General features: G+C 37.3%; 1 long non-coding RNA gene across 3 annotated transcripts in view; it reads left to right on the forward strand.

Annotated features, from left to right (window-relative positions):
• Positions 1 to 27,918, forward strand: part of LOC111772581 (uncharacterized) — a 164,248-nt gene that overhangs the window by 16,003 nt on the left and 120,327 nt on the right. For 2 of the 3 annotated variants that reach the window (XR_011436269.1, XR_002806569.2), the window contains exons 2-3: positions 2,597 to 2,703; positions 16,179 to 16,378. This is a non-coding gene — a long non-coding RNA (uncharacterized lncRNA). The remainder of the gene's footprint in view (positions 1 to 2,596; positions 2,704 to 16,178; positions 16,379 to 27,918) is intronic. The other variant, XR_011436268.1, reaches the window with a different exon arrangement.

Consider the following 27,918-nt stretch of genomic DNA (forward strand, 5'->3'; position numbering starts at 1 on the left):
TGGCTGCTAGCAGTTCCACACACACCCTGTGTGTGTATGCAAGGTAAAGAATGGTGCGCTGTCTCTTGTTATCCTCATTTCAAATCTGAAGGAATAGTCTAGTTAATCTGAGGAAAGAGCCTGGTTGGCCTGGCTTGGGACTCAAGACTTCCCAAAATGGCAGGAGAGAACTGGTGTTCATGGCAGATTGCCTTGCCTTGATTTTGTGAAATGAGGGGAGTTCACCAAAGGAAACATAGTTAAAAAAAGGGAAGGCTATAAAAAGATGATGAGAATCTAAAAATAGCACAAGTCCAGCTACACGTTTTAAGTTCCAGCTTTTTCAACTTTAAAATGTGGGTAATTACACTTATCTCATGAGGGTTAATGTAAACATATATAAAGTGTTTTAGCACAGTGCCTGAGACATAGTGTTTATTAGTGACAGAATTATTGTTATAATTATTATTAGATGATAATAGTTATTATTATTACATGAAAAAAGTGACCGTAATATTCGTTTAATGCACATAAACATGTACCAAGATCTTATGCTTGGTAGCGGAGAAACAGAAATGACTCAAAGACTTTTTCTTTTACAGTATTAGACTATGATTTGTGTATATTTCTTTGCATGTGTACACCTAGATACATGCATGAACGTGGGGGGAAGAGAGGTAAAGAAACAAGCACTTAACAAGAATACATTATACAAGATACTGTATTTGACCTATGAGAGTTGTATGAGAGTCTAGAAAAAAAGTGTTTGATTCCAAAATTTTAGACCAGTGACAGCTTCAAAGAGCAGGAGATGAAGTAGAATTTCAACCACGCACAGGAGATTTTTCGTCAGAGGTAGTGACAAGGACATAACAGCATGAGCAATGGCTAGAGGTATGAACAAGTGTATGTTCAAGGGACTAAAGGTGTGTATTAGTCTTCTATTGCTGCATAAAGAAATTACCACAAACTTAGCAGCCTGACACAACACATTTTTTATCTCACAGTTTCTGTGAGTAAGGAGTCTGGGCATAGTTTAGCTGGATCCTTAGCTCGTGATCCCACGAGGCTGAAATTAAGGCTTCAGGCATAATGCATTCTCATCCAGAGCCTGGAATGGGGAGGAATCCATTTCTGTGCTTACTCAGGTTGTGGGCATAATTCATCTTCTGTAGTTGTTTGACTGAGGTCCTCATTTTCTTGCTGGTTGATGGCCATGGACCACAATCAGCTCCTCCATGCCGCCCACAGTTCCTTGCCATGAAGTCCTCTTCATAGGCTCTCTCACAACATGGCAGCTTCTTTCTTTAGAGCCAGGAAGGGAAAGTCTCTCTCTTTCTCTAGTTTGCTAAGATGGGGTGTGGATCATTGGGGATCTTCATAGGTTACTATGATATGGTTACTACGATATGGTTACTACAGGGCAATTCAATAAAGCTTGGGATAAGAATCAGTCATGTGAGTAGAAAAAAGTAAACAGAAACCACATTATGAAAGGTCTTGAATTTTTTGCTAAGAGATTTGAACATTATTTTCTAGGAAACTGAGTACCATTGGGAAATTTTAAGCAGATAAGTGGCATAATCAGATCTGTGTTTGGAAAAGACAACACTGCTGAGAAAATGAAGAATGGATTGGAGTAGGGGTGAAAGGGAGGCAGGGAGATAAAGTAAAAGGCAGGGTGGGAGGGGAGGTCCACTTAGGACATTAGGAACCAGTAAGAGTGGGAATGCAAATGGAAGATTGGTCATAGAAGATTCAACATTTCTTTTCTTTTTTTTTTTGTTGAGGAAGATTCTCCCTGAGCTAAAATCTGTTGCCAATCTTCCTCTTTTTTTTTCACTTGAGGAAGATTAGCTCTGAGCTAATGTCTGTGTCAATCTTTCCTCTATTTTGTATATGGGTCAGTGCCATAGCTTGGCATGATGAGTGGTGTAGGTCTGTGCCTGGGATCTGAACCTGCAAACCTTGGCTGCCAAAGTGGAGTGTGACGAACTCAACCACTACACCATGGGGCCGGCCCCAGAAGATTCAATATTTTGAGTTTAAAAATGTAATTCAAATTTGTGCCTGGAATATCACATCAATAGGAAGATAAATACCCATTGTTTTAAATATGTCCTTTTCTAATGAGTTAAAATTTAAAATCTCATTTAAAAGTGTTTACAATGTCCAGTCACTTGACATTGAGAGCCCATCAATGTCATTTCACTGAGTTTTCAATGTGCTGTGTTAATGGTGTGTTGCCTAAACACCACAAAATTTGTGTATTCAATAAATAATATTTTGTTTAGCTATTTATATTTTACATAAAAGTAAAATATTATGGATATTTTGATAATATTTACTTAATAAAAGCAGAGCTTAGAATCATGTGAATATTTTGGCTAGGCGTGGTTCACTTTGGCCCATAAATCAGTAGTAAACATATTTGGCCCACTTATATTCCCTGCCTGTAGATTTGCAGAATTATTTTGCAACTGAAGATACTTTATCCTTGAAACTCAGGATTAAGCACAAATATTGTATGTGAATTGCTACATTGCCCCTTTAATTCAGATAACATTTCATTTTCCCTTCAGAGGCTAATGTTCTTTTGTTTTGCATATGCTGCCAGGTCCTGTGCTGATAGCGAAGCTGAATGCTAAAACCATCTGTCAGGACCCAGGGGAGCTGGCTCTTATTCACTGCTTCCTCATGGTGTAAGGTCAATACTACAACAAGGTATGTTGCAATAAATATGCAGTGAGAAGAGAAATTGTCTCCAGGTAGGAACTACCGGCTGTCAATACTATTAGTGACAAGAGAGCAGGGATGTGGCCTTGAGGGCGTGCAGACCCATTTGGGAATTGATTTCTATGGGGTTCTGAGCTTTGTTCTGCGGAATGTATTTTAACAGAAAAGAAGTATGTGTTAAAGTGACATCTTTTCAAATATTGTCTTTCCACTCAACCTCTCAAACATTATTCTTATAGCATCTATGTATGTCTTATTGTTGACGGATACAACTATAGGATATGATGTATAAAAATTTTTCTCTCCAAAGAGACAAAGGACTCATTATGTTTAAAAGGAACAAAGAAAGAGAGATTTATGCTCAGCCATCTGTGATGCTTGCTCTAAGTTAAAAATATTGTCATTGGAGCATTGACTCCTAGATAATTAATTCTAAATGGACTAAGTTAAGTATTAATGGCTATCAGGAACAGGGAAGCAGGGTGAAACATATGTCACACCCACATTAAATATACTGTTTTTGTCCAGAAATGCAATAATCTGTTGCATTATTTTGATATAGGTTAATATTTCTAAGAGGGAATAAAGAAAGTCATTGAAGGTCAAACAATTGTACACTGTGCCAATCTGAAATATCACAAATCAAATGGTGTCTTCATTCTTTCTTCACTCTTTTCTTGAGTATAATTAACATTCTTGGTGCAACCCTATATTTCCACTTTTCTTGGCAAACGTCTGTTTTTTTCTACCCTTCTCTACACAGAATAGGTTATTTTGGCTCTGGTGACAAATACTTTGAAAAGAATAAACAACATTTTCCAGAAAGGGATTTAGAAGCAGCAAGGTACGCTGAGTCCCAAATGATATCTTTATTCATTAAGAGAAAGGAAAAGCAAATAGGAATGGTTGTAGAGTCTTCAGAATCTGCAATCTGCCTGGGCTACTGGTCCCTAAGTGCTGCTTTTGTAAGGACACATATAAATGAAAAATAAAAAGCTTAATTCTCTCCGTTGAAAAGAAGGAAGAGATTGCCTCCTCTGCTTTTTCTGAGAGCATTTCCTTTAGACAGCTTGTAATTGTAAGGACTTCCTTCTCTCCTTGAAAACCAGGTAGGCATTTTGTCAGCTTTGTGACCCAGGAATGTTTTTCTCAAGGACTTGGGAACCCTCCCTTGAAATGCAGTCATCAAGAAAGACAATGTCCCTCTCTCTCAGTTTCTGTGGGAGGGTAGGAGCCTAACTTCAGTGGGCACCTTGCTCCAAGTTGCAAAACAACCTCCTGTCAGAAAGATAGGAGAAGTTTGGTTTTCCTCAGGATAAAGTTAATAAGCTAACACAGATGGTCACCTCAATGATAAGGTAAACTTAGCATGAACTATTTGTGACAAAAGGTGCTGCCAAGTACTTTACTTGAAGACTAATTATTATTGATCTTAAGAAATGTATGCAATGGGTTGTATCTGCTTGGCTATATAAAAGGACGAGATTTCTTTCTGTCTTTCCAATTTCTTAGCAGATTGCCTGAAGTGTGCATCACATTCTGGTTTAGTGTTTATTCAATAATATAACTGTTTTCACTCTTCACTACCTTGAGAAGAGGTTTTCTGGGTTGAGAGACGTTTTTTCATTTTTATATTTTTTTTAACTATATTTCCTCCAAGTTTCTCTCCTTTTTGTAAGCAGAAGGCATTAAGGATGAGGATTATTTACAAGATGGCACTTTATTTACAACCCACTAAATACACCATGAAATTTGTTCATTATTTTTTGTTGGTTCATTCCTGCCAGTACACCTGTTTTTTAATATTTCAATCAGATAAATAATCGTACTTGCTTAAAAAGAAGTTCAATGCATGGCTTACTGTAAAGACATGATGCCAATCTTTATTAACTAATCAAAATTACCACAGGTTGTAGATTTTCTCAAAAAGCCTCTTTTGTATTTCTTGGGTATATTCTAGATATATGAAGAGCTTCATAAAATTTATTACAGTTTCATAATTCCAAGACATTCAGATATAAACTGTAGAAGAGACTGTGTGACCATATTCTGAGAATGTGAGTTAAATGTAGATATTCTTCTCACGGTAAATCTTACTTTCCTGGCTAACCTTTTGGTACTGTTACAATGCCATTTTTTCTCCTAAGAATGCCACACTATGATTATGTCGAAAATGATATGGTGCTTTTAAAGGCATAGGTAAAATGGCATAATGATTAAAAGCAGGGACTCGAGTCAGATTTTCTAACCTAAAATCCTAGCTTCACTCATTGTTATCTGTGTGAATACTGCTGAATCACTTAGTGTCTAGATTTCAGTTTCTTCATTAATGTGATAGAAATGTGTCTTAAGTCAAGTTCATTGTAAAGTGACTGTTGTGGAGATTTGCCTGCAAGAGGTTTATTGGGGGTTGCTCTCAGAGGCACCTCTAAGAAAATGAGAGAAGCAGGGTTGGAAGGAAGTTGAAGTGAAAAGCAGTTGTACCATAATCCTTAACTCATGCCCAGTAGCTCTGGAGTGAGGGTGGCCCTTCAGAAGTCTCCCAAATTAATGCAAGAATTTGGGCTATTGTGCCAGGGCATTGACCAGTCAATAGCCGTGGGCTCTTCACCAGGAGGGGCAAAAACTTGAGGGAGGCTGTCCTTTTGGCTCCAGGGCATGTCCCAGAGAGAGACTCAGGTGAAAGCCTTTAGCAGCCAACACTTTCAGCAGCTGGGGGGATAAATGCCTTGGTCCTGAAAGGGGGCTGGACCTGGATCCATCTGGGCAGCTTAACACAGCATCCACTACAAAAGGATACTGCTGCCTCGTAGACTTGTTTTAAGAGTTAAAACAAATCATCAATGTGAGCTCTTAGCTCATACCTAGTAAATACAATAAAAATGTTAGCTTGTAATAAAAATAAATTAAATAATTTCCCACTCTAGGTAATTTATTTATTTAGGTTAAAATGAAGATTATGTCTGAAATATACTCTTGGCTTACTAGAGCTTTTAATGTATGGTCATCATTCTAGGATATTTTCTTTGGAGAAGAACTTTTTAGCTTTCATGGTATATTTGAAAATTTCTTCTAAACTCTCATTAACATCATTAAGATGAACCATTTTTATACTCTACAGGAGTTTCACACCTTCTGGCTCAAGTTATTGCAGACATGTTCAAATTCTGACAGTTTTTTAAAGAGTCAAGACAGGAACAGGAAAGAATCTTAATGATGTTGCGCTTGTATTGATGGGAATTTATTATATTGCTGTATAGCCATTCCATTAAGTTGGATCTGTATTATGACAATACAGTTTTTGTTATTTAAATAAGTAGTAAGACTCTTCAATGGAGTGCTCTCCATCAATGAGTCAACTTGAGAGGCATTGCATGTATTTCAATTTCTCTTTTGGAATTCTCCATGTGGCCAATTTCCCAGCCATGAACACATAAACTTTAAGATTAATATTCAATAAGACAATTTTGGACCTAAAGTCAAACGTCCCATCTTATTGAAAACTATTTTCATTATGCTTAATTTCAATATTTTTCTTGTGGTTTTAATATCAAACATATTCACTAGAATCAAGATTTGACACAATGTGAACTTAAATAACATCCATATTAAATGGGTGGTGGCACAATGTAGTGATTTTGAATCTGATGAATTTGGTTTAAAATTCTTACCTTGCTAATTATGTAGTATGTGTGATCTTGAGCGATTTATTAAATCTTTCTGTGCCCAACTTTTCTCATCTACGAAAAGGGCATAAAAATACATCATCATTTGGTATTTGTGAAGATACCACCAGATAGGGAACAGCGTATTTAATATAGACCTCCATAAATGATGATAGGTTTTATTAATAACTATTATAGTGACCCAAACCCTGAGGGCAACTTTTAAGAGGAATTCTAGAAAATGTTTTAATAATGGAAAACTTTATTGGAATAAGTGTTTGACATCTGAAAATGACCATTTTGAAGAGAAAGCCACTCATTCAAAGGTGTAAATACTGAGATTAAAAAAGAATAATCATCTTCTTTAAGACATAATTACTATAAAGTGGCTTGCCCTCGAGGGCTGGATTTTCCCTGGAGAAGCTGCATGTAATTTGAGATTTTTGTCACTAGATGGCAAACTTTAATATAATTCTACAAGTTCTTTGCATTAAAAAATGGTCCAATCTTTCATTTTTCTAAGACCAAAATTCTTCTAATAGTGATTACTCTTACTCATGTACAAAATACCTAGCAGTAATAAAGATATCAACAAATATTAAGGGCTTAACCCTTATAAAAGTCACATAAATATTGTATCTATTTTAAAGCTAGAATATAATATAAACATGCTTAAGGATAATTAGTGCTTAATTTCTTACTGATTCTTCTGTGCTCCTATTAAACTCAATCTAGTGTGTTTACCTGTTTTATAACTCCTTTCCTATATGAAGATTTCTGTAATAGCTCTTTAGGAAAAAATAAGAAAAAGAAAATGTATTTCTTTCGATTCGCAAATCCTATTTAAAGTCAGGCATCTTTCTGTGTTCCTACTAGATTTTTATCATTTTATCCTTTAATTTTAAACTATCACAAAACCTTGGGACTCATTTCTATGTGAAATAGTTAAGACAACTGACGGCCTTCATTATGTCTGGGGGGAATGCACAGAAACTGGATTTTTCTTTTCTGCCCTTTAGCTTCCTGCAAAAAAAGTTCTCCCAAAAGAAATCTTTGTGCCTTGATTCTAATGGCTATGTCTTATCTGGTGAAAAAGATGCTGCACACAGAAATAAAATAAAAGCATATTTTGGTTCTTACTGACATGAAAATAAGTGACTAAAATTATTAGCAATGATGTTAAACTTTGACCAATGATTACTCTCTCCCTGGTGTTCCAACTCCAGCCTTACTTCGTTTGCACACAGGGAGGCTCATTAAACCCTATCCACTTGGTTATCCAACACTCCTCTCTTAAACTCTTTCCTAGAGGAGCTCCAGAATGACATTTAGACAATTTAGAGGCCTTTCTTAGGATAAAGAATAAAGAATAAATTTAGGGATGAAAATGAATCTTGGATAAATATTCTAAATATAGCTACGTAATTATTTTAAATAAAAATGGGAAAATAATCTCAATTAATTGCAAATCTTAAAGAGCTGAAAAATGCCACAAATAACAAAAAATCCAGAAAAATAACGTGCAAGATATTAACTGTTTGACTCACCATTAAATGGTTTTTATTCAATACTTTTAGTTGTAAATTCTATAATTGCTTCTTTTTATGAAAATGGTTTTGTAATATAATTTTCTTTAGGGACAATAGAAAGATATTTCAGATTGCCTCCAGTGTAGATAATCAAAATTTGTTTTGTTTTTATTATTGATAGCTCATAAAAATAAATTTCAATGTCACAGGTTGTAGTTAGTAATACCAAGTGATTTATTTAAGTTGTCAAATGTGTTGAAACTCTATCACATTTCTTTCATATATGAGCTGACAAATTTAAATGACTCCTTATAGTTTGGCTCTGCACATTTCTCCTCCCCTCTCCACATTTATCCAGTTGCAAATGCTATAGCTTACTTTTTTACCTCAGCGTGGACACTGGCCTAGCACTCTTCTGTCAGGTCCCATGGTGTGTGGTAGGAGTATTCCTAGCGGACTTTTCTATAATAGGACAGCTAGCAAAAACTACACTATATATAAATGTGGCTGCAAACCGCATACCTATATCACACCAATTCTAATATAAATAATGCATCCCCAATTCATTTTCCCTTTCTGTTGACTCAACACCATATGCCATGAATGGCAGTGAGACAAAAGATTGGAAGGAGTAAAATAAAAAATTTTTAAAAGAGGAGAACTTAAGTGATTATGGTTAAAATATCTTATTATTATTATTTTGAATTACAATCACGGTATTAACAGATGGCTACATCCCCACCTAGGGCCTTGGAAGAAGGCAGAACAAGTGAGGAGCCCTGAAGTTGAAGCTTCATTGGCTTCATATTAGATTCACCTCGCTTGTTCTTCTCTCTACCCAGCCTAAAACCCATGACCAGTTGTTAGAATCATTGCCTTACAAATACCCCCTTTCTCTCCTCTTGCGTCACAATATTAACCTGGCCCAGCCATAGCCCTGGAAGATCCACTTCTCTCTATCTGCTCCCACAGAGCTGAACAGGCCTGGAGAAAACCACATTACCATACTGATTAGGCTCAGGTTAAAGTCATGGTTTTGTGAATAAGCTGGTCTTTAGTACTGCCTGGGAATCACACAGTATTTTTCCAGTCTATTCACTCTTTTACTTTCCTAGACAGCGATTTCTACATTCTCTTCTCCCCTCAAATCCCTAATACCTGACATCTTCACTCACAGCTGATGACCTAGCTTCCTCTTTCACTAAGAAAATAGAAAAACTCAGAGGGGCTCCAAAAATATTCACCTACCTACTAGCATCTGTACCCGCAATTCTGCCTTTTCTCAGCTACTATGGGGAATATCCTTGTTCCTAGGTAAAGATTCATGACCCTACTCAAGAACTGTGTCCCATCTTTTGTCACTTCTTCAGCATCCAAACTCCAACAATGGCCCCGTAATTCTGCAATATCATCTTTTCCTGTTTACTATGTCTGTAATTTATATCTCTATTATGTAAACATATTATGTATTAATTTCCCCAGAAGTCCTGGTGCTTATGTCCAGCTATACCCAAAGTCCCTATTCTCATGAGTAATAAGCATGTAAATTTTAATATGTTCCTTCCTAAACCACTGATATTTCCTCTTCAAAACTTCAACCTAATTCTGTAGTCCCATCTCTGTTAGTGCAACTCCATTTTTCCAAAAGCTCAAGTCTAAATGCTGGAAGTTGCACAATAGTGTCTTTTTCTCCCAATGCACATCCAGTCCCTTAGCAAATCCTATTGTCCTCATCTTCAAAATATACTCAGAATTAAACTGACTACCACATTTCCATTGCTGTAATCCTATTTTTACCACATCTGTCTCCTGGATTAACGCAATCGTCTGTTTACCACCCTTCTCTGGCTTCAGCTTATTTAATTCATTTAAAGTGCAAGTCAGATCATGCCATTCCTCTGCTTAAAATCCCTTCACTGTCCTCATATTTTTCTAAGAGGAAAAGCCACAGCCCCAAACAATAACCTACAAGATCTTAAACAATCTGAACCCAAGACCTCTGAGAGCTGGGTCCTATTGTCCTTCCTACTCTATTTCAGCCCCTCTGGCCTCGTTCTTCTTGTAGGTCAGGTACCCTCTATCTCAAGGCCGTGACACCTGCTGTTCCCTTTGCCTGAGGAGTTCTTCCTTTCCGTCCTCATTTCCTTGTCTCCTTTACTCTTTTCCCTCAAATCTCCTTCTCTGAAAATTCTATTTAAAATTTCACCCTCCAACTTTTCTTTTCCCATTTTTATCTTGGTTTTCCTCCGTAACAAACTTGCCACCTTGTAGCAAGCTATACACATTGAACTTGTTGCTGTTATTATTTTCTTTCTCCACTCATTCTAAGGTAAATTCCATGCGGGCAGAAATTTTTGTCTGTTTCCTTTATTGCAGTTTCCACAGTATTTAGACTTTTGCCTGGAAAATATTTGACACCCAATCATTTTGAAATGAATGTGTGAATAAAAATTAAGTGAATCTTACAGTGACACTTGGCATATTAAAAGAAGTTTAACAGGTTAGCTCAACAGCTGAAACAAAAATTTTAACAGAGATAGGTGAAAAAAATAAGCTTAGATCATTACTGCATACCAGACACCAAATTTAATTCTAGATGGATTAAAGCACTGATCACTTTTTTTAAAAAAAGTAAGAAGCTAGAGAAAATTAAAAAGCTAATGTCCATCAGATCTCTGACTGGTGGAGGATCTTCTATGTATAAAAGCAAATAAAGACACCTTAAATTAAAAAATATTTTAAAGCAACGGAAAGGGTAATGCAGGAAGATACTGATAGATGTGATTACTTCTGGATATCCATAAAGAACATATCGAAAATTTAAAATTGGATGTTTAAAACAAATAAGATAAGCAAACTTTTAATAACCTGCATGAAGATACTAGAAAAACTAGAAGATACATGAGTATAGGAGATGAATAGAAAATTCATAAAAAGATATTTATGACTGCTGCAAGCAGGATGGAGGCTGAGTGTTAACTTTTGGTCAAGATTTTTGGAAAACAAATTCGCAGCGTTATTAAGAGACCCTTTTGGCCGTACCCTTCTGTAGTCGTTTGAACAGTGCTTCTCCTCCCCATGCAACCATATGGATATGCCCCCCCTGAACCTGTGACTGTGAAGTTATTTGGAAAAATGTCTTTGCAGAGCTAAGTAAGGTAGGGTCTTGAGATGAGATGAGATCATCCCAGATTAGAGTGGGCTCTAAATCCAATGACAAGTATCATAAAGAGAAGAGAAGGGGAAAGGACACACAGAGGAGAAAGCAATGTGAAGATGGACGTAGAGATTGAAGTTATACAAGCCAAGAGCCAAGGAAAGCCTGGAGCTCCCAGAAACTGGGAAAGGCAAGGAGGAATTCTCCCCTACAGCCTTCAGAGGGAATGTGACCCTGCTGACACCCTGATTTCAGACTTCTGGCTTCCAGAACTAAAAGAGAATGAATTTCTCTTGTTTTTTAGTTGAGGTATAATTGACATATAACTTTATATTAGTTTCTGGTGTATGATGTAATGATTCAATATTTGTATATATTGCAAAAGGGCCAGCACAGTAAGTCTAGTTAACGTCAGTCACCATACATAGTTATGAAATTTTTTTCTTATGATGAGAACTTTTAAGATTTACTCTCTTAGAAACTTTCAGATATGCAATACAGTATCATTAACTATAGTCACCATGCTGTACATTATGTCCTAATGACTTATTTATTTTATAACTGGAGATTTGTACCTTGTGAGCTCCTTCATCCATTTCAGCCCCCAGCCACCCCCAGCCCCTGCCTCTGGCAGTGAGCAATCTGTTCTCAGTATCTATGAGCTTGAGTTTCCGGATTTTTAAAAATTCCACACATAAATGAGATTGTATAGTATTTGTCTTTCTCTGTCTGACTTATTTCACTTTGCATAACACCCTCAGGGGTCTATCTATGTTGTCACAAATGGCAAAATGTCATTGTTTTTATTTTGGCTGAAGAATATTCCATTGTATAGATATATCACATCTCCTTTATCGATTCATCCATTCATGGACGCTTGGGTTGTTTCCTTTTCTTGGCTATTGTAAACAATGCTGCAGTGAACATAGGGGTGCAGATATGTTTTCAAGTTAGTATTTTTGTTTTCTTCAGATAAATACCCAGAAGCGGAATTACTGGATCATATGGTAATTCTATTGTTAATTTTTTGAGGAACCTCCATACTCTTTTCCATAGTGGCTGCACCAATTTACATTCCTACCAATAGTGCACAAGGATTCTCTTTTCTTCACATTCTCACCAGCACTTTTTATGTATTTTTGGATAATACCCATTCTAACAGGTGTGAAGTGATGTCTCCTTGTGGTTTTTATTTGCATTTCCCTGATGATTAGTGAGTTGAGCACGTTTTCATGTACCTGTTGTCCATCTATATGTGTTCTTTAGAAAAATGTCTATTTAGATCCTCCGCCTACTTTTTAATCAGATTGTTTGATTTTTTTCTATGGAGTTGTATGAGTTCTTTATATATTTTGGATATTAGATATATAATTTCCAAATAGTGTCTCACATTCCATAGGTTGTTTTTTCATTTTGTTGATGGTTTCCTTTGTTGTGCAGAAGCTTTTTAGTTTGATGTAGTCACCCTTGTTTAATTCTCCTTTTATTGCCTTTGCTTTGGGTGTCAGATCTGAAAAATCATTGCCAAGACCAATGTCAGGGAGCTTACCACCTATGTTTTCTGCTAGGAGTTTTACAGTTTCAGGCCTTACGTTCAAGTCTTTAATCCATTTTGAGTTGATTTTGTGTATGGTGTTAGATAGTGATCCAGTGTCAGTTTTGTCCAGTTTTCTCAACACCGTTCGTTGAAGAGATTGTCTTTTCCTCGTTGCATATTCTTGAGTCCTTATCGTCTGCTGTTTTAAGCCCCTAATTTGTGGTAATTTGTCAGGGCAGCCATGGGAAATGAACACACCTTCCTAGACCTGAGTGGGCCCAGAAAATATAACATAGTATACACATAGGCATACACTCAGATGCAAGCCTACATGTGTGCGGGCACACGCACACACACACATGAATACTTTTTCTCATCTGAAGTGGAAAATGGCACCTAATTTTTTAAAGTAGCGTTCCAGTTTTTCAAGACAGTTTGGTTTGTGCTGGAAGACAATTTTCCTTGGGTCTCCTGTGTTTCTGCACACTTTGTGAGCAAGTCATAGAATGTTCTTTTTTCCAGACTGTCTTTTCAAAGAAATTTGAATAGAAAACAGCCTTGGAAGACAGGCATAGTGTCTCCCCCTGTAGGAAGGAACAAGCACGTTAACCACTCATTAGCAAAGACTGGAGTTCCTAAGCGCAGGGTCCCTCGTCTATAATGCAGCCCTCTTTGTGTGCAGGTGTCTTCTAGCCCTCTTTATGTGGCCCTGTAATAACTGGGGCTTGAGCATCAGCACAATGGTGATACCCTGGCCACTGCATTTGCCATGAGTAATAAACTGTCCATCTCTGATCCAGGAGTCTCATATCTTCTACCAGTGTTCATAAAACTGTGGCAGGCTCACTTGTTAGCTTGAAAGTAGTGTAAACTCTTGACAATTTATTTTTCCATAGACTCCTTAATCTGTTTGACTGTCAAACATCTATCTCTTGTCTTTGTCTATCTTATGAGTTTATGACTAATACTTGTAACAGTCTGCCAGCCATCACTCCCCAGAGGGCCCATAATGTCTCATACTGGACATGTTCCAAAATTGAGCTCATAATTTTTCCTTCAAGTCCTTTTTACCCTCTTTGAATTGAAACCTCAGTTAACGTGATCACCATTTCACTGTCTAGTAGTATTTGACTCTTCCTTCTTCTGCTTCGTAAAATCTAGTGTTTCTCGTTAATTTTACTTCCAAAATTGCTTTCATATACTCCTATCCATACACCTGTGTCTGCGCTTGTGTTAATCTAGGTCCTCTGAGAAACAGATGCTAAGGTGGGATTAAACATATTAGAATTTTATTAGGGGAGATGCCTATGTGAGAGAAAGCAGTGAGAATTCTGGAAAGGCTATGAGCCATCAGGCCATGACACAAGATTGCCTGTGAGTGAAAGAAGGAAGATGGGGTGGGAGCAACCAAGAATGCCGTGCAGTCTGAGGCAAGCTGAGCAAGCTGTGGGGGATTCTCAAGTCTAAGACAACCCTCAGAGGATCCTCATGTCTCCCAGGAATGAGCCTGCCTTAGTATTCCTACTGAGATGTGCAGTGTTCCCAAAGGCAGTCTCCGAGAAGCATAGGTTGGCGTAAATGCCACAATGGTGGCCTAAGTCAATTACTTTCCCCTTATTTGGAGATCTGTAAAATGCTTTCTCCTGGTTGCCACAGCGCTCACGAAGGACTTTGTGTTTTAATAATAGTTTTAATCTTCAGCGTTATCCAGAAACTCCCTGTGCTAATCTGTCTTGAACTGTGTTGCAAGAATTAAGTTCCTAAAGTACAAATCTGACCATTCACTTCTTTGTAACAAACTATCAATATTTTCTTATTCCCAATCCTGTTCTTCAATGCCCCATTGAAAGCATGTGCCTTTCCCCAGCATTTCAAGCAAGAATATTCTGAACTCTGCTCTCAAATTCAGGCAATTGCGCATGGCAACAATTTTGGGTATTTTCCCTGATGTTTAGTGAGTTAAGCAAAACTTTATAAACTTTAGCGTTGGGGTCAGAGTCTCCTTGTGCTGTTTCCTCTGGCTGATTTTAGATTCTAATTGCAACACTTGCAACCAGAAGCCTCCTTTCTACGGCCCCAAGTTCCTCTACTCACCTTATCTTCCCGCCTTTCCTCTCAGGCTTTCTGATTTTGATGTGAAAATCTCTTCAGTGGCATGTCTGACAACTTAATTAGATCTGCAGACAGCTCTTGTGAAAACTCTCATCCTCCCAGGAGCCATGGATCTCACACTTACGGGGCTGGAGGCTTGAGCACATATGGAGGTTTGCTTACATTCTCGTGATTTTTGCCATAAATTAAATATTCCTCTAATAAACACCTGGTATTGTTCTCTTCGTGAATTTCCTGTGGGTCATACATTATAGATGTCTGTTCACTTTTATTATTTACAGCTTTTTTAAAAAAAAATAACGAAACAATATTTAAAAATTTTTCTGTGTTTAGAATTTTTTTCTTTTCTGGTATTTATTTTCATAGTTTCTATTTTCCCAAAATCTTAATTGTCCTCATTCTCAATTATTTAAAGAATTAAAAAACAGATATATTCAGTGATTTAAAATTTTGATTAAAATTTCATTAAGAATTAGAATCAACTAAATGCACGTGTCAATAACTTTGAAATTAAATTGTTGTATTTATATTTTCAGAATATTTTTACTAAAATATTCAAAATCATATATTGAAGTTAAAATAAATAATATAAATTGTAATTTAAGAATTAAATGAAATTAAATAAAAATTAAATAACAAAACAAATGTTTTATTTAATTTTTGGCATTTTAATTTAATCTTATTAAATATTTTCATAAAAATGAAACTCTTTACAATTCATTGAACATCATGTAGCCAAAGTAAAAAATGATACTACACTTCGTGATGGTCAATTTTATGTGTCAACTTGACTGAGCCATGAGGTGCTCAGATTTTGGTTCAACCTTATTCTGGCTGTTTCTGTGAGGCTGTTTTCCTATGAAATTATCATTTAAACTGGTAGACTGTGTAGAGCAGGTTGCCCTCTTCCTTGTGGGTGGGCCTCATCCAGTAAGTTTAAGACCTGAATAAAACAAAAAGGCTGACCGTCCCCCAGGTAAGTGAGCGTTCCTTCCTTCTGCCTGTTTGCCTTCTATCTGAGTCACTGGTTTTTTCCCACCTTTGGATTGTGACACATCGGCCCTCCTGGGCCTCCAGCTTGCCGCTCACCCTGCAGATCTTGGGACTGGACCTCATCCTTGATCTCATGGCGCTCTCTCGCTATATATATTCTTTTGGTTTTGTTTCTCTGAAGAACTCTAATGCCTGCTTCATGCACATTATATCTAAATTATAATACACAGACACAAGTTTAAGAAAAGAACAGAATGTTTAATATTGGGAAATTTTCCTCAAAGACCGCATGCCATTATTGTGACTACTGTGCTAACCTGTGAGTACCATGGTGTCACGAATTGGGGCACCAAGAAAAACAAGGAAGCAGATGCTTGACACTACTTCATTATGCAAGAATCTATTACATTCTTGCTATCTAAGAGGAAGGGTTTGACAAGTTAATTAATTTGTCTTTCCTCTTATCTAAGCACTTCCATCATACAAGTCCTCTCTGCAATGCAAAACAGTATTTGTCTTCAGCAATGCCAGCAACACTGTCTGCAAGCCTTCACGACATCAGCTGTGCTTGTGTTTTGTTATGAGGACTTACAGCAAGAGATATGGAGAAGCATCCTGTAGGATAGGACCTGAACAGCATAAGTCACACCAGCAGATGTGCAGAGTTTATGTGAGTACTACCTGGTGAATCCCAAGTGACACAACTGTTTGCGTGTGTGTGTGTGAGTGTGCATATATTTGTATGCCCATGATTTCTGAGGCCTTTAAACCTGATGGCTCTAAATCTGGGGTCCCTCTTGCCTAGATGTCATAATGGTAGTGATAGAATTAGCCCATAGGCTTACCAACTTTGTTGGAGTTTAAAAACATTAGGGCCAGACATTATGTTCTTCCTATATGACATAGACTGAATGTTTACGTCCCCCCAAAATTCACATGTTGAAATCTAATTCCCAATGTGATGGTATTTGGAGATGGGGTCTTTGGGAAGTGATTAGGTCATGAGAGCAGAATTAGTGTCCTTATAAAAGAGGCCCCAGAGAGCTCCCTCACCCCCTTCCACCATGTGAGGTTACAGTGAGAAGATTACCATTTATGAGCCAGGAAGCAGGCCCTTGATTTTGGACTTCCTAGCCTCTAGAACTGTGAGAAATACATTTCTGTTGTATATAAGTCACTAAGTCTATGGTATTATTATAGCATGCTGAACAGACTAAGATACTATAAAAGAGAAAATAGACCTACTTTAGGGCTGACACTGTGTTAATCTTGGGGCTTCAATGGTGAGCAATAGGTATGATTTCTCTTATTGGGGTCATTACAATCTATTGATGTATATACATGTTAAACAGATGATTACTCATAGCGTGTGTGCTAGGAACTATATAGCAAAGTTACAAGGTACGATGGATATTCTGATTGGTAGGGCATAGGTCACTGCTATGGTTGGGAAGGTGAGGTATGATTGTAACTGCAGGCCTTTCAGGACCAGTTCAACTGACCCCATCTCTTATGAACAGGGTTGATTAAGAATTGCCTTTCAGAAAATCTGCAAAGTCACTTAGCCAGGGTATGTGCAAAAGAAAAAATTGTGACCTGAAACGACCTTGGAACCAAATATCCTCCTTCCCATGGAAGCCAAAGACAGGAACATGACCGGAATTTGAAAGTCAGACTCTTATCAGAAGAAAGAGGGTCTCTCATTCAGGAAGATCCAGTGTTAAAACTCCCTCCCCACCTCATCAAAAATGTTTAGAACGCCATCATAAATGTTTAGAACCCTGTCATAAATGTCTAAAACCTTACTGTAAATGCTAGAATCCCACCAATCAAAACCTGTCCCACCAGCATTTCTGCATGCTGGCCTCTTCTCCCTAACCTCTTCGATTTTGCCCTAAATCTTGAATTAGAGAGACAAATCTGAGGTCACACACCCCCTGTCTCCCTGCAGATCAATCTCACAGAATTAAAGCTGATTTCTCCCCTGAAGTCTGATGCCAAAATCCATTGGCTTGTTTACACACATCAGGCTGAGAATCTCAATTTTGTGCAGTAACATGATGAAGGCTGGTTTCCACCAGACACATGTATTACCATTGAAGAAGGTGGTTTCCCAAAGTCAGAGGACTCTGTTTATATAAAGATGGTCCTCTACTATGAGAATCAACATTTAAGAACATTCCTGAACAATGAGTATGAGTTGGTCAGGGCTGGTGTCTTATATTTGAACTTTATTGCCACATAATTTATACTTGGAGCCATGAGAATGCATGAGGACCCTACTGACAAAGTACGGAGTGACTATCATTGAGAAGAGTGTCCAGAACGATTTTAGCATTTATCATCAGGCAAACAAAACTGAGACCCACTGGCCAGAAAACAAAGTTTGATTAGAATGCGTAAAGCAATTTCAGAGTGCCCTTGGCAGAGGCTGTACCCTTAATATGTTTAGTTGAATTATGAATCATGCTTCTGTAGCTCTCTAGACTTCCAAAGTGTCATTGTGCTCTGGGGACTGATTGTCCCGACAGATGTTTAACCAGGCCTCCAGGACAAAAAGAATTCAAACAAGTTAATGAAATCTTTATTATTAACTTGGGAAATTTTAGAACAAATTTCTGAGAGAGGACCAACAAATAAGTACATCAGCTAAAGGAATCCAACATCCTAACTATATCAATAATTTGGAAATGATGAGCCAAATATGACATTTAATATGTATTAACGTAGAGTTTGAATACTTGGGTTCAAGAAATAAGTAGCAAATCTAAGAGGACACACTAGCTCAGTAGCATCACATGCGATTTAGGGACTTAAATTTTCTGTAAGCTTAGTGTGAGCCAACAGTAAAAGATGGCTGCCCAACATGCTCGAACAATTTCAAAGTACTTTAACAGGAGCATAACCTCTAGAGTGAAGGAGGTAATATGTTTGATCTTTTGAGTTTTAGACAGGCAAGTAAAAGGTATGATGCTAAACCAGAAAACATTTAGAGGATAATTACAAGAAAGATGAGAGTACATAAAACGAGAGGATATTTATTCCATAAAGGAGAAAACTCAGTTGTCTTTATGTGAAAAATTTTCTTGAAAAACTAGGTTAGACTTGTTCTTTAGGTCCTGGCTTCCATTTAAATAAGGTTGTCAAGAAAGGAAAGTTGGGGCAAGTGACATTTTATCAGAGATGTGAGGAAAGTGATGAATTGGGCAGAATAAAGATCTGGGGGGAAATAAGTATAATGAGAAAACAGCCACTGTACAGCCTGAGGCAGGAATGAGAAAAAGGTTTGGAAAAATAGCAAGATTCTATACATACATACATGAGTTAAAAATAACATGGGTGTGCATACACACATGTACATTTAACTGTATGTGTGCTCTGAAAAATTGTTTCACCAAAGAGGAGTCTAGGGTCTTATGTTAAGGGTACACGCTCATGGTGGAAGAAAGACGACTCGAAGCATTTCAGCAATGATGTCCCTTTAAACTAATTAGTGCTGCTTTCCTAAAGGGTGGTTCAATGAGGGCAATTAATCCTTCAATTGTTTTTCTAGATTATATCATTGAAAATAAACAATACAACTTTATTTAGAGTTAGCGTTATAATGATTGTTTGAACATTATTCCCTATCCATTTAGGCAAAATTGTGATTCGATTTCATTTTCTATGTGAAATAGGAAGACTGAGAAAAAGAAAAAAAAGAATACAGTAAACAGTTGACCATTCAAAGGCAGATTATTGCAGTTTATCTGCAAATATTTCTCAAGTTTTTGGTTGACGTGCTTATCACCAACTTTGCAAAATTAACTCCTTTGTTTACACTGTCTTGCCTTCTCTGCTCTCAGGAGATTATTTCAGGATGATTTCCTTGTGTGGATTTCAATCAGACTTCTGGAGTCCCAAATTACCCTTTTCTTCATTATAATTTCATGAGGAGAGTCTTAAAGATCATATCAGATCCCTTCTCATGTGTGAGTACTGCTTTGAGTCTGATTAAATAAATGAAAAAATCATTTAAAATTTAGCAGATGAGCTCATAGAGGGAAAGAGAGAACAAAAGCAAGTCTGTGGTCCAACAAAACCTCTTGTTTTTCTACAACATAAATAGCTCCCTAAAGTCATAGGCCCTTTTACAAAGCGTATTCATATATACCAGTTTGATCTTCACAAAGAGATTTTGCTAGAATGGGTATCGTATATATTAATTTGATCAGGAAACAAATTCATAGATTTTCAGCAACTTTATCAAGTAAGTAGAAGAGTAAGAACCGGAACTACTGGTTTCTTCCTTCCAGCTCCAGGTTGTTTACACTTTCCTAGAAATGTTTTACTGAAAAACGGAATAAGCTAATCAATTAAGAACAGACAAGAGATTTTCACATATTGAGGTATGTAGGGTAACTATTCAGGTTCAAAACTGATTCGGCATGAACTCAAAAGCCTGACTTATGGCCTGTCAAACATACATTGTACATCTGCTTAACCATTAAAGAATGCCCTTTGTTAAGGTAAGAAAGCAGACTTCCCCTCCTACGCCCTGTTGGTAACACTCCATTAGTAAAGCTCAGATTAGTCCCTTTCTGGAAGTGGGCGTCATGTTAACCTACTAATTTGCAACTAAAGATCTCTTTGAAACTTTGATGAAAATCTATCCTAGGTGGTGTTTATTGGATGTTCCTTGTTCTAAAAAGATATAAGACTGTACTGAAAACCATGCTTCTCTGGAACACTTTCTAAGGCCTTCCTGGGTTGTAATCCTCGCTCTGGCTCAGGCAAAACTCACCTTATTTCTCTTATCCATACAATGATTATTGGCTATTTTTCATCAACAGAACAAAGAATGATCTAAGCAAACAGATATCAATTTCTACAACATTTGACGTTATAAACTTTCCCTACTTTTTGAAACCGTGTTCCCTTGGCTTCCCAGACCCTGGAATCCACTCAGTCTTCTTCTAATCCTTCTTTTGAATTCCTTTTGCTGATTTATCCTTTCGTGCTCTGACACTCAGGGTTCCATAGGATTTATTCTTGCTTCTCTTTGCAGCCTGCACACTCCTCCCTAAGGATCTCAAATTTCTATTTCCAGAATTCACCTGCCTTCCCAAGTTCCAGTCTATTCTGAGCAGATATATCATCGGTTGACGTAGGTGTGGTTTTGTAAGGATGGGAATTAGAGAAACCTGAAAATGTTTACAAAAACAATTTACTGGAATGCAAAAGAAGTCAGCTAAAAATAAGTAAAAGAAGCTTCAGCAGCATTGAGGAACAAACTTAACTTGTAATCTAAGGCTTTGTGGTGAAACCGATCGTTCCAAGAATTTTCAAAATTCCAGCATAAGAAGCTGAGAAAACTAACATGATTATCAAGGAGAAGGAGAAAGGATCTCAAGGATGGGGGTCCCTGTCACCTAAGTGGTCAGGACCAAAGAGCATCGTGATACAAGCCTGGGAGGAATGTAGAATTGTCTGTTACTTCACTGCTGTGACTCTGGCACCTATAATCACGCTAGCATACAGTAGTTGTTTAATCAGCATTTATATGAATGAATAAATAAATAGAAGCTGGAAGAACTATCGCTGACAATGCATGTGATGGATATTCTAGAAGAGTTTTTCATTAAGTTCCATATTCTTTAAAACATAGGCAGTTTTAAAAATGATTAGTTTGAGAATGAACCTGTCCAGTGTGTTATTCTTCCTTCCTTTAACTGAACATAATCATCAAATTCTATGACAATGTCAAAAACCCTGTATTTGGCAAGGGTAAATTTGAAAAGAATGTTGAATGATAAATAATGTGTGCTTTTACTTCTTGACCAAATAAGATTGGTATTGATTTTTTTGTGTGTTTAAAGCAAAATGTTTTATTCCTCTTTCGATTTATTCTTTCCAGCTCGTTTATTGTTGATGGAGAACAGTAAGTACCAACTATAATTTTGTTAGACCATGGATCTCTTGTTATCAGTGACAATTCTGAGAGTATCAGAGTGAAAATGAAGTGTGTTGAGAGGACCAGGTAATCGTTACGCCTAAGGGATATTCCGGTGCAATTTTTAGACAGCTTGCTTTAACGACTAAATGGTTTTATTTTTTTGTGTTGTACTTATTACTAATTAAAATTTTGATATTGGTGTTTTTGAGACACAAAAATATATTTGCTTCAGTGCAGTGTTATGATTGGCCTGCCTTGATCACACGCCTCTTCTCTAGTTAGGAAAAGGTGGGGAGTCTAATAGGCTCACTTGATTTTATCCAAAGGGAAAAGAAAAGATCCCCAGAGGATAGTGGGGACTGACAGAAAGAGAAAAACACTATTTTTTGGTCTGATTGTTTTATTAAATAACTGCCTTAATTCCATTTTTTACATGCGGCTAGAATTGCAGTTTCAGAGAACTAGGAAGCAAGAATTAAAGGAAGGGAATGGGGATCTTTAGCCAAAGACAAAAAGACTGAGAGGAGTTAGGGTTCATTCACTTTAGTGACATTGCTTAATGAAAATAAAACACAATATTTACACTGCAAGATCACAAATTTGTGTTTCTATAGTACTAACAAAATATAACTGGTATTTTGCAATATTAATTAGATAATAACTGAAACAAAAATTTGTCTACAATATTCAACAGTCTTCATTCAACATTGAAAACATGGTCACACATTTCACTTATCATTGGTTAAAGAAAATCCACACTCTCTTTTCTTTGTAAATTTAACTTTTCTGAAGACATACCCACAGATAATCAACTATGGCCTCCATATTACTAAAAACATTTACTTTCATTTCAACCAAACACTTTTTTGGGGAAAAAAGATTTTAATTTCCTCTATTTTTGAAGTCTCGTAGAAGGAGGACTTCGAACTCAGTGGCAACCAGGGTGGAGGTTGAAAGGAAAAGTGGGCCAACATTCAGAAACAATTCTGTCCTATTCTATTTCCTTAGGCCAGTAGAACCATAGCAACAAATAATTTTTGAGTTATACAAATCCCTGAGCTAATCCTTTATTAATGTGCTCGTCTAATTAGCTCTATAAATAGTATATGAATGAATGAATGAAAATTAAATTAATAAGTGCATAAACTAAAACAAAATAATAGCCTTTATAGAATAAACAATTATTGCTTCACTGAGGGAAAACATTAATACATATGAATTGCTTTTAGAAAAACTTTTCACACCGCTTACTCTCTTTTGAAATTTACTTAAATGCTTTTTATTTATAACTATATATTTTGACTTATAGAAAGTAATATAACCAGCGATAGACTGCAAAATTGGTCCCAAACTCTTCCCTTCCCATCAAGAGGTAGATTTTCTGCCCTTGCTTCTGGCTGCTATGCAGCCTTCTTGGACCAATCAGACATTAGCAGGCGTGTCATAAGTAGAGGCTTGAAAAATGCTTATAAATTGGTGTTTACTCTTTTTGACTCTTGGAACTCTCCCTGCGTTCTGTAAAAAACCCTTAGATAGCCTGATAGGGAATGAGTGATTCCACGCAGCAGAGAGACAAGCAGTCCCAGCTGAGTTCCCTGTCCATCTACCCACCAACCTGCCCTCAGCTGGCCTGGCAGCTAATTGCAGGTCCAAGTGTAATACCAGGTGAACCAGAAGAACTGCCCAGCTGAGGCAAATAGTCATTGTTTTAATCCATCAAGTTTGGAGTAGTTTGTTACACAGCACTAGATAACTCACACAGAAATTGGTATTTAGAAGCAGAGTGTTCCCATAACAGAAAATTTGTATTATTGGAGGGCAAGTAGAAAATTATTAAAGATGCTGTTTGCAAAGGCTGGAAAAATGTTAAGTAAACTTTGTGGAGGCTGGAAAGATGGCAAGAAAATGGATATGGCATACTGGAAAAAAAAAGATCATTCATGTGTGTGGTGAGACAACTGGCTAAGCTGTCAACTGTAATAACTTGGAGATAGAAATGGACTAATGAGCTTGTGTCATTGGCAAGGTGATCTCCAAACAGAATGCTGAAGTGTCCATTGCTTTCTTTTAGCTGCCTCTGATAAATAATTCCAGGAAGAAAGAGACAAATTAAAGAAAGAATGGTTCAGTTTACAAGAAGAATTCAGAGGGAATATAAATGGACCAGGATGTGAGGATCTGGAAAATGAAACTGTTTGTCTTTAGCCAAGGACAGAACTTAAAATAAATAAAAACCTGGAAGATGAAATCCAAAGCATTGCCAATAAAACTTGGCATCACGGTCATAATGATTAAAGAGAGTCATGGCATCAGATCAAATCAAGGATATGGCCTTAAAACTGTTTGTTAAGACCTCTAAAGATTTAAGGAGACTGATGTATCCAAAATAGAGAAAAGCCTGTGTGGAAAACAAATGGGGATGTAATTTTTATCAAATGTAATGGCCTATTATCTGATACAAGGGAGTTGTATCAGTAAAAGGGTCCCAGCTTGAAATAAAGAGACTGAGAAAATTACATAAAATCCTCTGGGCCTTTCATTTTCTATGGATGGGAAACAGGCTAAGAAATCTACTTAGCTTTTCTTGTAGAAAAGGAAGAACTTCTCTGAGGGTGGAGCCAAGAGCCTAGAGTGTGGAGTTAAGAGCTACGAAGAACAAGAAAATGGATAAAGGAGTCATTCTCATGATGAGGTGGATGAGAAAATGTGCTGCTCAGATTTTGTGTACTGGAAAGCATAAATGAGTGATGCCCGCTACCTACCTGGTCCCACCACCGTATTGAGCCACTTCCTATAGGCCGCTCTGAGGCAATGACTGACCATAATGGGAGTACGAATGCTGACCCATGCCTGCAGAATAAGAAATGCCTTTAATAACTTTGGCTCGAGAACTCTCCGTCTGCCTCATTGAAAATTTTTAAAAACTCTACTGCAGTCTGAGGCTCCAAGTCCTCAGCTTTCTTCCTTGGCCCTCTCTATCATAGGTGGTCTGAAATCTTGCTCTACCTTCTCTGGCTCTGCCCCTTCATCCTTCATCAATAAATCTCTTGCTCATCTAACACATCTTGGTGTCTGCTTTTGGAGAACCCAAACTGTCATAGGGACATTCTCTGGTCATTTTCTGTAGAACATGACCCCATCATTCTCCAGTTGCCTTAGCCCAGCTTCATTTTTCTCGTTAACCTATCATCTCATTCCTGTTTATTTCTCTCTTCCCTCAATAGAATGTAAGATCCTTGAAGATGGAGAATTTATTTCTTTAGTTTCTATAATGCAGCCTCTGTACAAGTACCTTTCATATGGTTGGCTATAAATATCTGTTGAATGAGTAAATGTATGAAGAAAGAGGCCCGAAGCAGCTGTGGAGGAGGCCGATATTGAAATTCAGGAATAAGGATATTAGGTTCCATGTTGCTAAACAGCCCTGTTGCTAAATGATGGAAAACATTTCAAGCATATCACAAGAATCTTTGGTTAACTGATAATGGTTGAAGTAATAATTTAAAACTTTGAGTTGTTAAATTACTTTTTAAACTCTTCAGCACTGCTAGGAGCAGCCTGCACACAAAGAACTCTGGTATTTTTGATACCCATTAAACTGCTGTAAGTAGTAATCAGCGAACCCCTGAACGCTTACTTTAATACACACCTTATTCCCCCACAGTGATAAGTCAATGTTTGTCACTATGTGCCGTGGAATTCCAACATCCCTCCTCGAATGCTAATCAATTCTTTACTGACTTCAAACTCATCAGATGAGATGACCAATTTCAAATTCCCATTTTTTTTGAGTGCTAGATGCCTCAAACTACCTCTGAAGTCAGTTGGTATAGTGGTTATTATCCTTACTCTAAGTCAATAGACTCCACTCTCACAGGTTAGGGGGAAAGTATTTATTAAGAAGTATTAATAAACTCCCAGTCGTTGCTCTCAGACTACACCACAGAACCAGAGGGTTAGCAACTAATGCTGCTGAACCCGCTGCCACAGTCACGATTAGGAATGGGCCATCACAATTATTTATTTTATTCTTTTAGCTTTTAAATTGTTTTGTTACTAAAAAAACCTTCATTTTTTTTTTTTTTTTTTTTTTTGTTTTCTGACTTTGTGCTGTGCCTTCAACACTTTCACAATGATTTTCCCACTCCTCAGCAAGGCAAGTTCACTTGATCCTATCGCGGACATATTTAGCACACATGGAACCACCCGTAGCCCTGATAACATGGTTTTTCACTTTAGATAACCTCATAAGAACTTTAGGTCTTACAGCATGAGTCCCTTGAAGTCAGCCTGGGCACATGGCATATGCAGATTTTGGTGTCTTCCTAAGCATCTTGGTACAAAGATATACAGTTCTATTACCAGGGGCTCAGGACAGCCTAGTTTTGTTAGAGGCTGTATTTTAGGGTAGCTTATGATGGTATGTGAAACCCTGGATGTTCAGAATGCCTCTAGACACATCCTGGAAAAGCAAAGGGCCACCATTATTGCCAGCCCCATAAATTCACTGCCTCGCCCCTGTGTGCTCCAGCTATTTGGGTGCCCTAGTTCTGGCTGATTTTCTGACATGACTTACTTGTGAATCAAATTCACATGCAGGCACATTAAATTGGCAGAACCTGATTCACATATCTTCAAGCTAATGGGAAAAGTAATTGGGAATATAGGGTTTCAATTTGGGAAAGTGAGATTCACAATGCAGGGAGGTATTGAAATATACAAAGAGTGCTTGATAGCTTTTAGACAGCTGCTAGTGACAGATTTCCACTGAAATTAATATCTAATTTATAATGATATAATAGCAATACCTATAAAAAGCTTACTTTGTACAAATTTGTTTTATGCATTCTACATATATTAATTCATTTTATCATCACATCACTCCTGGGTGATTTATACTGTTATTTACCCTATTGTATGGATCAAGAAACTGAAGCATTGACATGTTAAATGACGTGCCAAAGGTCACAGTGATTGCACAGGGCAGAGCTGAGATTCAGATGCAGGTAGTGGTTCAGGAGTCCACATTCTCACTTTTTACCAGTGTACACATAGGCTTTCACATATGTGGATATAAAGTGCATCGGCAGATCAATGTGGAATCGGCTTTCACATATGTGGATATAAAGTGAATCAGCAAATCAGTGTGGAATAGGCAAAAAAGAAAAAGAAAGCAAAAGGGGTAGACTATATGAAGAGTGTCGGGGAAGTGGGAGAATCCCCCACCGACTTTTCCTTAAGATTCTTATGGCTGGTCAAATAATTAAAAAGGTAGATTAGCAGGAGAAAATTAAACCAAGTTTAATAGCATGTATACATGGGAGAAACTCAAAAGAAACCGAGTAACTCAGCCATCTGGCCGAGGCCGCCTCTTTAAATATCTTCAGCTATAGACAAGGAAGACATTGCGGGTAGTGATTTGGGGCTTCAAAGGGGTGGAAGTCAACTCACATGGAAATGGAAAAGCAAATGTTTGGTAAACAGAACTTTGCTAAGAGTGGGCTTAGCAAGGATCCTTCCAGTCTACCTGAACCCAAAATGATCTACGGTGATGGCCTGTCCTGGGGACAAGCCTTTGTTTTAAATTTCTTTTAGGCAGTTGGGGGGAAAGGTCGAATGTTCTTCCTGAGTCTTCTGAGCCTTTATTGTCTTCAGCTCGAAATAATCCCTATACCTGAGAAGTGCATCTTGGGGCAGCCTGCCCTGAACCCCATCAATAGGAAAATCACAGGAAATGAGCAGTGATGGTTAATAAAATGGATATTAACTATACAATTATTTCATATTTCTTTGGGCCCAATACTCACACACATTACCTGGATAAATCATATTTACCTTAAAGAATTGCCTTAGACATCAGTTTCTCAAAGTTCATTTACTGGTTCTTCAAATACATAGTTCAAATCCCCTTCAAGCTGCCCCATACTACTAACCGTCAGAACAGTTCCAGTCCTGAGTTGTAATTGTTTAGTTTCTGGGTGTCAGCATCATGAGGACACACGCATTGTCTGACACACCCTCAATGATATACTTAGCATTCGTCACACAGTAGCCACTCAATGAAAATTGTTAAATGTAATCACACGTCTGCTATTAACTCTTCAAGGATTATTGAAAAATTCTAGGCACCTGTTCCTTTAGAAATTTCTAATATATACTAAAAAAAAGTAAAATACCTTCTCCACACTAGAACATGCTCTAATCTCCTTACTTAGAGTTTTACTCCTGTAACATATGTTAGCATATTTATTAAACCAACAGAGACTGAAGTCTTT

This window comes from Equus caballus, chromosome 2 (assembly GCF_041296265.1).
Source record: "Equus caballus isolate H_3958 breed thoroughbred chromosome 2, TB-T2T, whole genome shotgun sequence".
Classification (NCBI taxonomy): domain Eukaryota; kingdom Metazoa; phylum Chordata; class Mammalia; order Perissodactyla; family Equidae; genus Equus; species Equus caballus.